The sequence below is a fragment of the Cheilinus undulatus genome, linkage group 6, assembly GCF_018320785.1.
Source record: "Cheilinus undulatus linkage group 6, ASM1832078v1, whole genome shotgun sequence".
NCBI lineage: Eukaryota > Metazoa > Chordata > Actinopteri > Labriformes > Labridae > Cheilinus > Cheilinus undulatus.
The window spans coordinates 6,951,558-6,965,697 of NC_054870.1; the positions used below are offsets into that span (position 1 = coordinate 6,951,558).

At 39.4% G+C, this 14,140-nt stretch overlaps 1 protein-coding gene across 3 annotated transcripts in view; it reads left to right on the forward strand.

The window, feature by feature from the left end:
- The window catches only part of LOC121511082 (PH and SEC7 domain-containing protein 1-like), a 105,228-nt gene continuing 91,088 nt past the window's right edge, over positions 1-14,140 (forward strand). For 2 of the 3 annotated variants that reach the window (XR_005992020.1, XM_041789611.1), the window contains exons 1-2: positions 1-325; positions 7,514-7,561. The gene's annotated coding sequence lies outside the window, so the exon portion shown is untranslated. Of the gene's footprint in view, positions 333-7,513; positions 7,562-14,140 lie in introns of all 3 variants that reach the window. The other variant, XM_041789612.1, reaches the window with a different exon arrangement.

Sequence of the window (14,140 nt, forward strand, 5' to 3'; positions counted from 1 at the left end):
TGGAGTCGCCGTGGAGAACGTAAACTAATGTCAACCAAGCTGGTGAAAAATAGCGAAAGAAGCGACAGAAGAGGCAGAAAAGAGGAAGAGTGGACTGTTGGAGGTAACGGTAGACCTCCAGCTGCTGTTTCACTGCTAACGGAGCCAAACCTAACTTAGCTAGCCTTTACTCTGCCTGTGAGCACTCACATCTGTCTGCGTTAACGGGACCGTTACCGAATAATGGACCCACCGGGAGACCCCGAGCCCTCCTTGGTACCACTGAGGGGTTACGGCAGACTCTAGGAAGATCCTGGACTCATTCGGGACCCGCTAGACCCCGGAGGTAAGAGGTCAGCATGCCGATTCTGCAGAAAAAAATACGAAAATTTAGATTTTAATTGGTTTATAAAGACAGCCAAGTACACAGAAAGTTCACTAAAGATAAACCATGGCCTGTTTATGGATTCGGCATAGATAAAATGGCACAAAACATTCGTTTCTTCAAAAAACATCTTTCTTTTACAACCCTCCATCTGTTAACAATTGTCTTTTCCGAACCACGGTCCTCCCTGCTGAGTGCTGGTGTTATACTCTAAACAGTTACCGTGTCAGCTGGTGACTTCCCGCCGAATGAGTCGTAGGTCCAGTGAATACTCCACCAGGATCCCCAACATTCCATCCTTTGCTTTTGAAGATAATATCATCAAAGCTTATAAGACATGCCATCATCTGTCTTAGATGATGATGTCATTAAAGGTCATTAAAGGTTATAAAACATTCCATCCTTGCCTTTAAAGATGATGTCATCAAAGCCTATAAGAAACTCCATCATTTGCCTTCAAAGATGGTGTCGTCAAAGCTTATAAAGCATTCCATCCTTGCCTCTGAAGGTTATGCCATCAAAACTTATAAAACATCCAGTCCTTGCCTTCAAAGATAATGTAAAGCTGTAAAACATTCCATCCCTGCCTTATGCATGAAAACACTCATCAAATATGTCTGAAATGAAAATCTAAACTCAGAGACTTTAGTTAGGAGGACGCTTCCTTTCAACATTTGCGACAACCACAGGCACCTACGGCTGGAAGTCACCAGATAACACGGTCACTTGTTTAACTGTAACACTGTCAGAGACGTCAGTCCGTTTAAAAAGTCGACATTTCTGTGAGGTTAACGCTTCTGGGTCGCTTTTATACGAGCCGAACTGTCAGTCATGACCCCGTGGTTTCTAAAAGGTCCGTAGGTTTGAGTTAAAGCGTGTTTTTAGTGGAGAAAAAGCCCGGGAAGTCATAAAGTGATGTATTTTTGAAAGCAGTTCTGGCTGTGTGGCTCTTTCTGAGAACAGCCGATATCGGAGCTTTTCAAACAGTAGAAATTGGTCTTTATATGAAACACACCCGCCTTTTTTACTCGTAAACGGCATATATGAGCAGATCCAGGGCGCATATTTGACTTATATGGGTCAGGATTCAGAGAAATGGCGTGGATCGAGTGTCCTGGATCCATGATGAGGATCAGGGATGTGGAAGGTCGAGCAGCAGCCTTTAGATGACGGGACACTTTCTGACAGAAGTGTCACATTCATGAGGATGACTGGAATAACCTCAGGGAGACAGAAAAAACTGGAATACTGAGGACAACATTAGAGTTTAAAGCTAAGGATGAACGATATTATCAGAGCAATACTGGAATCAGCAGAAATAAACATGCCTGCTGAGATTTAGAGCTGAATTAGTGACCATATTTGTTAGAGCAATGTACCATAATATTTCACTTTATAGTGTGTTACAGTTTTATAGTGATCAAATATATATATTTACATATATTATTTCATGGCTTTCACTTTTCATGACATAATTTTTTGATCACATTAATCATTTATTATAGAGTTTAATGTTTGTCTAGTTTAATTTCTGTTTGTGAAGCAAATGGCCTTTCAAAATAAGAGCCATGAACATAATTGACTCCAAAACAAACTCCATGCTCCTTGAAGTAAAAAGATTGTTGAAATCTGCTAAAATTTGTTTAGAAATATTGGATAAGGGTCTGGGCAGTTAATCTAAATTTAGATTAATATGTCCCACTGCAGTTTTCAAATTGCAATATTTGTTTGATCTGAAATGCATGTCTAAATACCAGTTTAATACAGGTTTTGAGGAAGAAATGTTAATCTTTCCACATCCTGCAAACATTTTTTTACTTATTAAAATGAGAAAACATCAAATCATCATTGCCATCAATACTAAAATTCATATTTAGTTTGCAATGAGTCAAAATAATCACAATAAGAGTTTTTTTTCAGAACTGTTCAGACTGAGTTTAATCTACCAAACATTTTGTTTGTTATTATATAAAATGATTTATTCCTTTTTTGATGAGAAATGGAGAAGTTGAGGAACAAAACAAATTGCAGTTGGATTATCTTCCCAAATCGTTCATCCGGCCCTTAGTTTTATGTCTGTTTCTAAAACAAACAGACCTTCACAATAAGAGCCACAGACGCATTCAATTACATAAAACGCTCCGTGTTCCTTACAGTAAAGGAAACGAGAACTGAAACTTGCTTAGTTTAGAAATATTGGGTATCGGAAAATACTCCCTAGTACATCCCTACTGAAAGTGTATTTGTTGTTTTTTTTATATGATTTGATCTGTGCTGTCAGGATAGCAGAGCTTTAACAAACAGCTCTAAAGGTGTGCATTGAGCTTTTTCAGCCTCTGTAGAGTTATGATTTGGAATATTTGGGTGATTATTGATAATACTATTGATTGAACTGGTTCAATTATGTCCCCAAGTTATTTTAACTTCACATAACCTTTAATGATTGCTTTTATTTTGAAGGGCATGCCCACAGCTCTTAGTTCCATCAGATTTTGTGATCCATCTTTTTTTAGTAAAAGTGATTAAGATTGAAAAATCGAAGAAACTTGGGTCACTATTTGCCATTCAGGAGGTGATGGTGGGTCCTGATGTTAGACCAGTTTAGAACCAGTGCTTTTCAGGATACACGTCTGGGTGAGTTTCTGTAAAGAGGGTGAAATAGTTGCCAGCATACTACAACAAAAACCTCTGATATGATTCTACAATAAACACATTAAAACCTGTTTGATAGCAATGAGATAAGCGGTATGGAAAATATGGATGGAGTTGTATTATTAATCAAAAGAGAGAAAGCACTGACTGATTTGCAAAAATATGTTGGCAATATCTGGACAGTTGGCTCTTTTCCAATGTTGCAAACATATTTGTACAGGTCAGACTGTTCTCTCTGTTTTTGATGAGAGTATGATGGAGATTGTTGAGGTCAGACAGACACCCAACACTGGTCTAAATTTATACTGAATTATAATAAAAAATAAAGACATTCCTACACTTCTTAACTGTACAAAAATACTGACATTTCTGTTTACTGAGGTGTGAGAATGTTCTATACCACTGATCATCAACTGGCAGCCCGAGGGCCATATCAGGCCCCCGAAAGCTTCCTACCTGGCCCCCAGATGATCATTAAATTCAGAAAATGTGAGAAAGAAACCGTTTTACCTAGAATGACTAACGTTTTATCTGTTTTTGCAGAAATCCACTTGCCAGTCATTATTAGTAAATATGTATGTTAAAAAGATTGTTTAAGACTAGCAGAAATGTTTGAGTGGGGGAATTAGAGTGGAGAAAAACTGTGTGATAACTTTTAAAATGGGTTGTAGATTGGCACAAAGGGACAAAAATCGGCAGAAAAAGTGGTGAAAAAAGGTTAAAAAGTGGCAAAAATTGGTAAAAGAGGAAAAAAGGGGGCAAAAAGTATCAAAAATGGGTTAGAAGTGGCAAAAATGTTGTGAAAAGGGGTTAAAGCATTTTGAAAAGGTACAAAATGTTGCAATAATGGTTTGAAAGAGGCAAAAGTGATCAAAAATGGGTTAAGAAAGGCAGAAATGTTGCAGAAATGTCCATATTAAGTAGTGAAAAGAGGTTAAAAAGTGTCAAAAATGGGTTAATATTGGTGCAAAATCACAGCTGGGGAGGGCTCATTCTGTGGGTTTTTCAGGGTCCCAGTAAACTCTGTGGGAAGACTTGCTTCCTTGTGGCCTACTGCATTATGGGTAACAGGGATTGATCTCACTGTAATACCTAAAAATCATGTTCATTTTGAAAGGAAGTACAACTTTTAATACAATAATTTGTTAATCAGGTCCAAGTATGTATAGAATTTTTATTTATTTGAAAGTCCGGCCCCCATAGTCTCTGTCAAGACTAAATCTGGCCCTTGTGCAAATGTCCTTGATGACCCCTGTTCTATACACTTGGTTCTCAACTAGTGGGTCAGGACCCAAAGGTGGGTTGCTGAGCTATTTTGTGAGCTTGGAAAAAACTGTGGCAAAAAATATTTGATGTGCTTTTATTTATTATTTCAACCGCTTTTCTCCCTCGTTCAGTCATCAACATGCTTTTAAAGGACACCCTGATCCACTAGTTAACCTGGTGGGGTACTGGTTTAGACTGAAATGACTACTGAGGGCCTAGACTGGCCAGCATGCAAAAGGCAAGGGTGGAATGTTTATAAACTTGGATGACAAAATGTTTCTAACGACTTTAAAGGATGACATCATCAAACACAAGGATGGAATGTTTATAAGCTTTGATGACATCGTCTTTCTAAAGAATTTAAAGGATGACATCATCAAAGGCAAGGATGGACTATTCCTATATTAAATAAACTAAATGAAAATTCTCTGACCTGCTACCTTTTAGTGTCCCATTTGTGAGTCTAGTCAGCTGGTTTCAGTCCTCTGATAACTCTGCTCACTGGGAGTCCACAGAGGCAGGAAGGTAGGCCTACTTCATCTAGATCCTGTATTCACAGTGGACATCTACCTATCATGTCTGAACACATTATAAATCCAGAGTTTTGGCCTGGTTAGTGTGTGACTTCATTGCCATTAACACACAGAGATGAGTTGGACTCGTCTTACCTAACAATGTCGTGCTGCCCTAAATACTCACTAGAGCATCTAATCAGAATAAACAGGCAGATGTAGACAGTCAGCAACCACAGCTCTGCTCCCTCCTGTCTGCTGGAGAGAAAACGCTGGGGGTAGATGTGTGGGGACATCTCTGAGACTTTTAAACTCTAGAATGTTTTATGCTGAGTTTTAGCCTTCAGTGATAGCACATGGGCCAGGAGCTGAAAGCCCTGATTCACGGCGTGTTGGTGAGCTGAGCTGAAATCTAGAAGAGTTGCTACAATCGTCATAAAACCTTTCAAATAAAGAGACAACAGGCCCAGTGTGGAGCACAGAGAGGGTCACATGCTGACTGTAGAGACCCTCCGGGCTAAACTGTGGTCTGTGACGGCGGCCTGAATATCACCACATTACAACACATTAACAGGGATGTGGCTCCATTTAAAACGAGCAGATACCAAGTGGTGATCCTGAATGCTCTATGTGAACACACCTCAATGAAAATTGTTTGATACCGGATAGCTTAGACTGATCCAGAGGTGGTCTGGGCTGTCTGACCATGTCTTCATTTATGCCTATCCAGCCTCATTCAGAGTGATGGGAACTATTGCTCTGTTCAGAGCTCTGGATTAGTCTCAGTTCAGTAGTGAGAGATGGTCTTTAGCTTCCAAACAGCTCTACATTTTGTAACAGTTTGACTTTATATGTCTTTAAAACAACAGAAATAATATAGGAACCATCTTTCAAACAGGAGCCTAAATCCAGCTTCCTGACTCCCTCATACGTTGTTTACTTCCTGTTGTAAATTGAGGACACACTTCAATAAACGTCGCCTCATAAAGCGTATTTACTCAACATGAAACCAGCATTTAGTTTTCAGTTAAAAATCTCTTACAATAAGGGAGAAAAGCTGTTAAAAGTGCACTTTTGCATTTGTGATGGAAGTGGTCTGTGGATGCATAGTGCTATGGTGTTGCTTCCAGTGTGAACCCAGATGCACACTTTTAACAGCTTTTCTCTCTCATTAGGAGAACTTTGTATGGCCTTATAAATAGGGTTCCTGCAGATCCTTGGAAAGTCGTAAATTGGACATTTGAAATTTAAAGCCTTGAAAAAGACAGAAAAAGTCAGATTTTTCCTGTGACAGGTGTTAAATTTTAGAAGGTGCTTTATTAAGACTTGTTTTTGTCCAGTCTTGGGTTTCTAGTAGGGATGCACAATATCAGATTTTTGCCGATATGCCGATATCTTCCGAATCATTTTAGCTGATACCCATATCTATACTGACATTTAAATATGTTTTAGATAACTAAAAATTCTTGCCACCCCGTGAATCACTGCTTTAAAGTTCAAAGAATGAGGATAAATAAATCACTGTTTTATAACTATGAAGAATATCATATTCAGATTTTAATGTATGTAATTTGATCTCTTTTACCTTGAAATGTATTGTGGCTGAATGAATGCAGATGTGTGCGTGCATGCTCGTTTGATTATGACTGAGTGATTCTGTATTTTGTTGTCATTGTTTACCTGCCCAGGGACTACAGATGGAAATTAGCTAGCAAGCTAAATCTGGTACAAAGCATCTTTTCTCTTTTGAGACTAATGTAATTTTGTACATGGTCACTGACACTAATAAACGTCACGGCCAAAATATTGGATGTAAATATTGGCAGAAATTTTGATACCTGCTGATACCGATATTTTCTGCTTGCGCTATCTAATGTCGGCGTATTACCAGGGGTGCAAAGGCCCGAACAAAAGAAATGCTGTTAAGCTTGACCTTGGCTGCTGAGCGACACACGTACATGTCAACTGTGTCGACACTGACTCTGGCCGCCCTCCTCCTTCTGCACAGTACTGTATGATTGGGGCATATCACATAAATCTATCACTCGTCATGCATCAGTCACTTTGCTCAGGACGAATTCGGTGTACAGGTCCAGCTAGCAACAACGGATAAATATTTAAGCGTGTCCACATCATCAAGTGATGCTCGGCACAAACCAGCTGAACTGAGAAAATATGACAGCTGTTTCTAGTTTGGTTTTATTGAGAACAGTGAGGGATGACCAAAATGTGTTCTGCGTCTGTGTTTGCAAATGAAGCCTGCCAAGCTAAAGCATCATCTGATAAAGCATGCAGAGTTTAAGGACAGAACAAGAGATTTTTCATAACGAAAGGGCAACGAAAATGGCAGTTGACATATGTTTAATCAGCATGAGGGTTATGTGGGGGTCCTTGGAAAATTTTCTGCCCTGTAAGGGGTCCCAAGCCCCAAAAAGTGTGAGAACCCCTGGTCTACAGGATAGACTTGACTGAAGATGAATGATTCTGTTTTTGATGTGTTTATGAGGCTAATTTAATTTCCTGGTCATCTCTGTAGCGTTGGTTTCCAAAAGATGACTGGGTCGTGGATTCATTCTGTCATCTGTTCACTGATTCATTTTTCCGCTAGTTCAGCGTGTTTAATGCTGATGTTCAGTAATCAATAAGGGGAGCAGAAGGAGTAAACTGAGACCAGGTTTGTTTGTTTTAGTCTAAATCTGATCTCCCTCTCTCCCATCAGACTTCCTGTCGTCAGCTGTCCCGTCTGGCTCCGCCTCCAGCAGCTGAGGTACTGCACACGCTTACTCCCCGCCTGCATGGCTGCGTGCTTCAGCATGCAGACTGATGGATGTTTGTGATGCGGCGGGTAATGTGGCAGCGGGGGGGGGGTTTATGAGTGTATGTTTGAGTGTGGGGGGTCAGGGTGGGATTATGGGTAATTTTAATGGCCCACACAGATGTTTGGAGTTTGTTTCATACCTCATCTTCATCATTTATGGTTATTTTTATCAGAGCTCATTTATTTCAACAAAAACATCAGTATGTAGGTTTAGGTTTAGGGGATATGTAAACATGATCACATCAGGATTATTTTTTTGGCTGGATCATATAATTTTTTAAATGTGCAAATCCTTGACTGAATTCACAGTCAAATCTATTCACTTTCATCATCAGCTAGAGATGCTGGAAAAATGACCAGGTAATAATTTATGCTATTCTGAATCAGTTCAAACTGTCCAAAATCAATATTTTTACTTTATTGCTTCCTGAGTGCATTTTCACCAACAGACAGTCTGAGCACAGCAAACCTGCTGCTGGTGTTTCCTCCATGCACCACCCCCACCTTACCTGGTGCACAGGTGCAGCAGGAGGTGTGGCTCATTTTCTAGTCTACAAGCCAACACCTGCTGAACAACACAGACAATTAAAATAACCAGATTTAATGTCTGTTTGATGTCAAAGACCGGTGTTATGGTTTAAAGAGTGACTGTGTTATCCAGTGACTTCACATTCAAATGCATGGTTGTGATGATAATAGACATAAATAGCCTCTTTGTTTAGTTTTTATTAAATGTATATCTTCTAAACATATTTCAGACGTAACAGAAAATGTTACGTGTTTAAACAATGTTGGGCCACTTTCAGCTGAAAGTCACCAGTTAACAAAGTCACCAGTTAAACCATAACACCTGCACTCTTACAGCAGCCTAAACAGTGAAAAGGCTGTAGATGTATGATTATTTTTCATTTTTTAAGGCTAAATTGTTTAGCTGTTTAAAAACAAATTGATAATATCTTCGCTTTAAGTTCATCTGTGCATATTTACTTTATTATAATCAGTTAATAACATGCTACAAAAAGGCTCATACATGCATCATCTGCAACACATTTGCTGTGCTTTTTAATGCCTAATAATAATTTACAGCTCCTTAGCAGACTGGAGTAGATTGATATAAATAAACAAGAAATACACCATGAATCTGTTTGAATCAAAAATCAGTTCTGAATGGAATTGTGGTTTCCAGATTTGAATCAAATCCTGAGATTCTGACAGATTCATGCCTCTGTTAGACCTTCGGTCTTATTCTTATGGTCTCTAACAGAGTTTATGATCAGGATGAGCGGGTAAATTGTTATGTAGAATCATTAAAAGAGCAGAGGTAAGGACTCAGGAGAGAACTGTGTCAGACCTGGAGGGTGTTTGGATGTTTTATAAACCTGGAGCTGTAACAGAGGACTATTGACTTAAATAGAACAACACTGTAACCCTAACCCACCCGCTGATGAACCCGAGCTCCAACCTCCTGAGGATGAAAACTCCATCTGAGGGATGACCAGAGGAGGAGAACCTTCATCAGAAAAAGACCAAGTCAAAGAAACTGGGCTGGAGCTGGTAAGGACGAACACATTTGTTTTATTTTGAGCTGTTAACAAGTCTTTAGTGCTTTTTTTTTTTTTTTTTTTTTTTTTTTTTTTTTAGAAAATAACAGCATAGTGATGGACTGTCTGATGCTAGCATGGACACTGAAATATACACAGACACTGGAGTGCCCTATTGTTATGTACCCCGAACATACCACACTCATCTGTCTCTCTCAGGACATTCTCCTGATAATATAAAAGCGTATTTATTGTTAGTGTTTATTTGAGGGGCTTTTATAGAGATGATAAAGGACAGTGATAGGAGTCAGAAACAGGAATAAGAAAGCAGGGAATACCATGCCATACTAGTCACAGAACAGAGAGGAACACTGGCTAGTCATGAACATGAAGAATTACCCAACAGCAGGGCCAGGTTTGGGCATGTTCTGGTGGCTCTTTGACAGCAAGAAGGTAATGGTTTTTTTGAAGCTTTTATGTCATCTTTAAAGGCAGAGGATGGGATTTTTAATACACTTTGATGACATAATCTTTGAGGACAGATGATGGAATAATGTACAACATTTAAAGTGTGACATCATCTTCAAAGGCTTTTAAAGGCAAAGGATGGGACGTGTTCTGAAGTTTTTATCAGAGGATGGAATGTTTTATAAGCTTTAATGTTTAAAGGCAAAGGATGAGATGTTTTCTAAGGTTTTATTTCATCATCTTTAAAGGCAGAGGATGGGATTTTTAATAAGCTTAAATGACATAATCTTTGCAGAAGGAGGATGGAATGATATATAAGCTTTTAAGTGTGACATCACTTTCAAAGCAGAGGATGGAATGTTTAATTAGCTATAACATCTTTAAAGGCAGAGAAGGAATGTTTTATTAGAATTTATGTCATCATCTTTAAAGGCAGAGAATGGCATGTTTTAAGCATTTATGGTACCATCATTAAAGGTAGTGGATGGAATGTTTTGTCAGCTTTTATGCCATCACCTTTAAAGGTAGAGGATGGAATGTTTTATTAGCTTTTATGTCAATTTTAAAGGTAAAGCATGATTTTTTTAAGGTTTTATGTCATTATCTTGAAATACAGAGGAGGGGATGTTTTCTAAGGTTTCTTTTCATTGTCTTCAAAGGCAGAGCATGGAATGTTTTTTAAGCTTTAATGTTATCTTCAAAGGCAAGGATGGGTTTGTAAGCTTTTATTTCATCTTTAAAGTTAGAGGATTAAATGTATTAGGTTTAAAACTGAGATCATCTTTAAGGTAAGGATGACATGTTCAATAAGTTTTTAAGACATCTTTCAAGGCAGTGAAAGAATGTCTTATAAGGTTTAAAACATGACATCTTTTTGATTGCAAGGGTGTCATTTTGATTGGGCTAATTCTTCTCTGTTCATTTGCTTGCATAGAGAAAAATGAGTGTCAGTTTGATAAAAGCAGAACCAACCTAAATGAGAGGAAAACATCTAAGCACAAGGAGGCAGTTTAGAGCATAAAGGCAGGTTTAAATTGACAAAAATGAAGAAAAATCTGAGCCCTAAATCAATAATTCATGATCTTCAAATTGTGCCCTTGAGTTTTGTAACAATAATGACTCCATAGGATAGCTGTAGCTAAAACTGTGGCTCACCTTTCCTGCACTTGTTAATGTATGGAGTGTTGAACCAGGATTTGAACTGAAGGTAGCCGTCCTGTTGGGATCACAGACAGTCATATACGTGACATCACCTGTGACATCATTATTGTGGGGGTGGTCAGAGGAGCCATGACTCCTGTGTGTTAATGTTTTAATTAGCCTTTACCTGTACAGTAACCCCTCCTACTGTCCTTTAAACCTGGTCACATGACCCTCGGACCCCGACTCTGAAGTCCAACCTCTCCGACTCCTCTCTCTCCCTCCTATAAGACGTTCTGCTGCCATGAGCCTGACCTGCACGCCATTGGCTGAGGAGAGAATTCTGTATAGGCATCGGTGCTCAGGGTTGGCTAACAGGCTGTCATGGAGAAGAGGCGGAGATATTGGCTGATTGATCGATCTGTGAAGGGCTAGAGGAAGAGGAGGAGCCAGAGGAGGAGGAGAGGCTGAGTGGAGTGGGTAAATCCACGATGAGCCAGCTTTGCTGCAGACAACAAGTGTTAGAAGGCTGAGAGAGGAGGCAGAGCTAGGATCGAAGGAGATTACAGTACGACAGAGAGAGACCGGGACGGGGAAGGAGGTTACCACGGCAACTGCAGCAACCAGGACACCAGGACACACCGGTAAGGTTACAGCCGCTATGTTTGTCTGGGAGACTGTGTGTGTGTTGGTGGATTGAGCAGTGCATGCTGGGAGGAGGAGGAGGAGGTGGAGGAGGAGGATGTCGGGGGAATCCTATTAGCAGAGTCCAGGAAAAGTAGGGCTAACTCTGTTCTTATCAGTTTGACACTCAGACACGCCACCTGCAGAGTGACAGGATTTAACACACTGTTGTTTCCACGATCTGTGCTCAGGTTTACTTTTCATGGGCTCATAGTAAACTTCAGCCTCACTCAGACACCTTCAGTCAGCCACTTTCAGTCTCCAGGGCCGGTCTTAGAAAAATAGAGGCCTCAGGCATACACCATTATCATAGCGTCCCCATTCAGCCGAAGGACCCATAGCATGGAAACCAAATATTCTGAAGCATTTCTTTTCAGGTCCCAAACTCAGAGAACAGATCAACCTCCCCAAATGTTAAATCTAAGTCCTCAGATAGCCAACAGTCCTTCATCAGGTGTTAGTAAAGCAGATATATCAACAGTCTTTCCTTTATGATGACTGTTAGTTGGCAACTTTTGGAAACACTCGACTCCAGAAGTTGTTAACTATGGCCTTCTATTTGGCAAAAATGAGGTTAAAAGCCATCTTCACATCCCAAGCTTCATCAACATTCCAACCTCTGCCTCTGATGTTGTCTTCAAAGCTTATAAAACATTCCAACCTTGCCTTGAAGATGATGTCATCATCCAAGCCTATGATTCTAGTAAAATCAAACAAAGTTCTTGTTACTGGGCAATTTTTCATTTTTAATGATCAAATATCACAGACAGACTCCTAAGTAAAGTGTTAGTAGTACAAAAACATTGTCAACATTTCCTTCTATGGAGGTTTTTTAACCCTTTAACCCAGTTTGCAAACCATTTTTCCTTGGAGCCCTCCCTATATGTACCTAACAAAAGCAGAGCCCCCCCCAAGGACCCAAGAGAGAAGAAAAAGTGACACACTACCATCAAAAATCTACATAGATTTTAACTGTTACACTGATAAAACCCTATAAAGGACTATGTATGCTTTTCTTATTAAAGACCTTTGTATAAACAGCTTAATAATTGCTTTATCATGGTTTTAGTCAATATTTACAAGTCTAATTTTGGCAGCTTCAAAGCAGACAAAAACCTTACACTCTCTCTTAGATCTTTAGGGTCCCCCTCTGGGGGTCCCGGTCCCCAGGTTGGGAACCAATGCTTTAAATTGCTTGTTTTGAAATGATCAAATCTCCATTATTTTAATTCTCAGTGGAATAAAAAAATTCAGAACTTCATGATCTTCCTTCATAGTTTTGACCAGGAGAGACAGCATTGTCTTAATTGCACAAATATATTGGCAACATTTGTAAAAGTGGGTGGAATTGGTGACGAGTGAGGGAAACCCTCACACTTTGCCAGTTCCACTGACTTTCCTTACTGTCGCCAACATATTTGTGTGATTTTGAGTGTAGGAGTGAGTTTGCTTGCAAATTACCTTTAGCAGTGATATCTTGAGCAGTAGTAAGCCTTAGACCTTTGCCTGATAGTTAAACCACCTTTATCGGTCTCCTTCTTCACTCAGACTCCTTCAGTCGCCCTGGTTCCTGAGTTACGTGGCTGTAAACATTAAACTGGGTGCAGAGTTCAACAGCAGATAAAACTCAAAGTTCCCTTTATCATCAGTACATGAGGAACAGCTTTTCTGTTGTGAATCATCAATACAACATGAGAGACAGTTTCAGTTTTATCATAACTTATTGCCTTATTACAGCAGAAAAAAAACTGATATTAGGCTACATCCAAACTGCAGTTAAAAGTGACCCAAAACTTTTTTTTTTTTTTTTTTTTTTTTTTTTTTTTTTTTGCTTGAATGTGTTTAATTTTATTCTAACAGTTTAAACAGCACGAGTCACATTGAATCTGAACTTTTCAAATCAGATTCAGGCCACATTCATATGTGGTTCTAAATCAGTCCTGTATCAGATCTTAGGAATTCGACTGCATGTGAGAAGTCAGATCTGAGAAAAAAATCAGAATGGAGTATTAAGGCCTGCAGTGTGAACTTAGCTTCTGGAAGAGTGTGGCCCATACCTGCTGTGAGATGGCTGGATGATTTGACTAACACGCCACCTAGAAAGGATAAAATACACTATAGAGAATAAGCTATCACAATATAATAAGCAATCCTCTAATATTACGTCTGGCTTTTGTAAGATTCCATAACTATGAAAACTGTAGTGTTGATGAAATATTAGGTGTTAAGTATTAATGGTGACCAGGGGTTGGGTTGAAGGGTAGTGAGGGAAGATAGGGGAACTATGGATGGGTCTTCTAGTGGTTTTCGAAGTGTGAAGCGGGCTTCCCCTGGGGAGGTGTCACAGGACCTCAGGACTTCCATAAACCAGAAAAAGGGTGATTTGCTTTGCTAACTTCTGCTATGAGTGGGTCAAAATGGACAAATTTTTAGTTACTACAAAGAATAAACTGTAGAGTTAATTATTAAAGTCAGGATTTGGTCCTGATGATGCACAATAGCCACAGCGTTTAATTTGCAAAGATGTACAAGCTAACAGCTGCATAAGGCTGTGTAAACCCTGGGGTCATATAAGTACAAAAGCATCAAGTCTAGGGACCAAACTAGGGCCATTTTTGACAGGAAGTAACAGGATCACTGAAGGTAACTGAAACATTTAGCGCCGTGAACACTAAGACAGCCTCTGCAAGAGCAC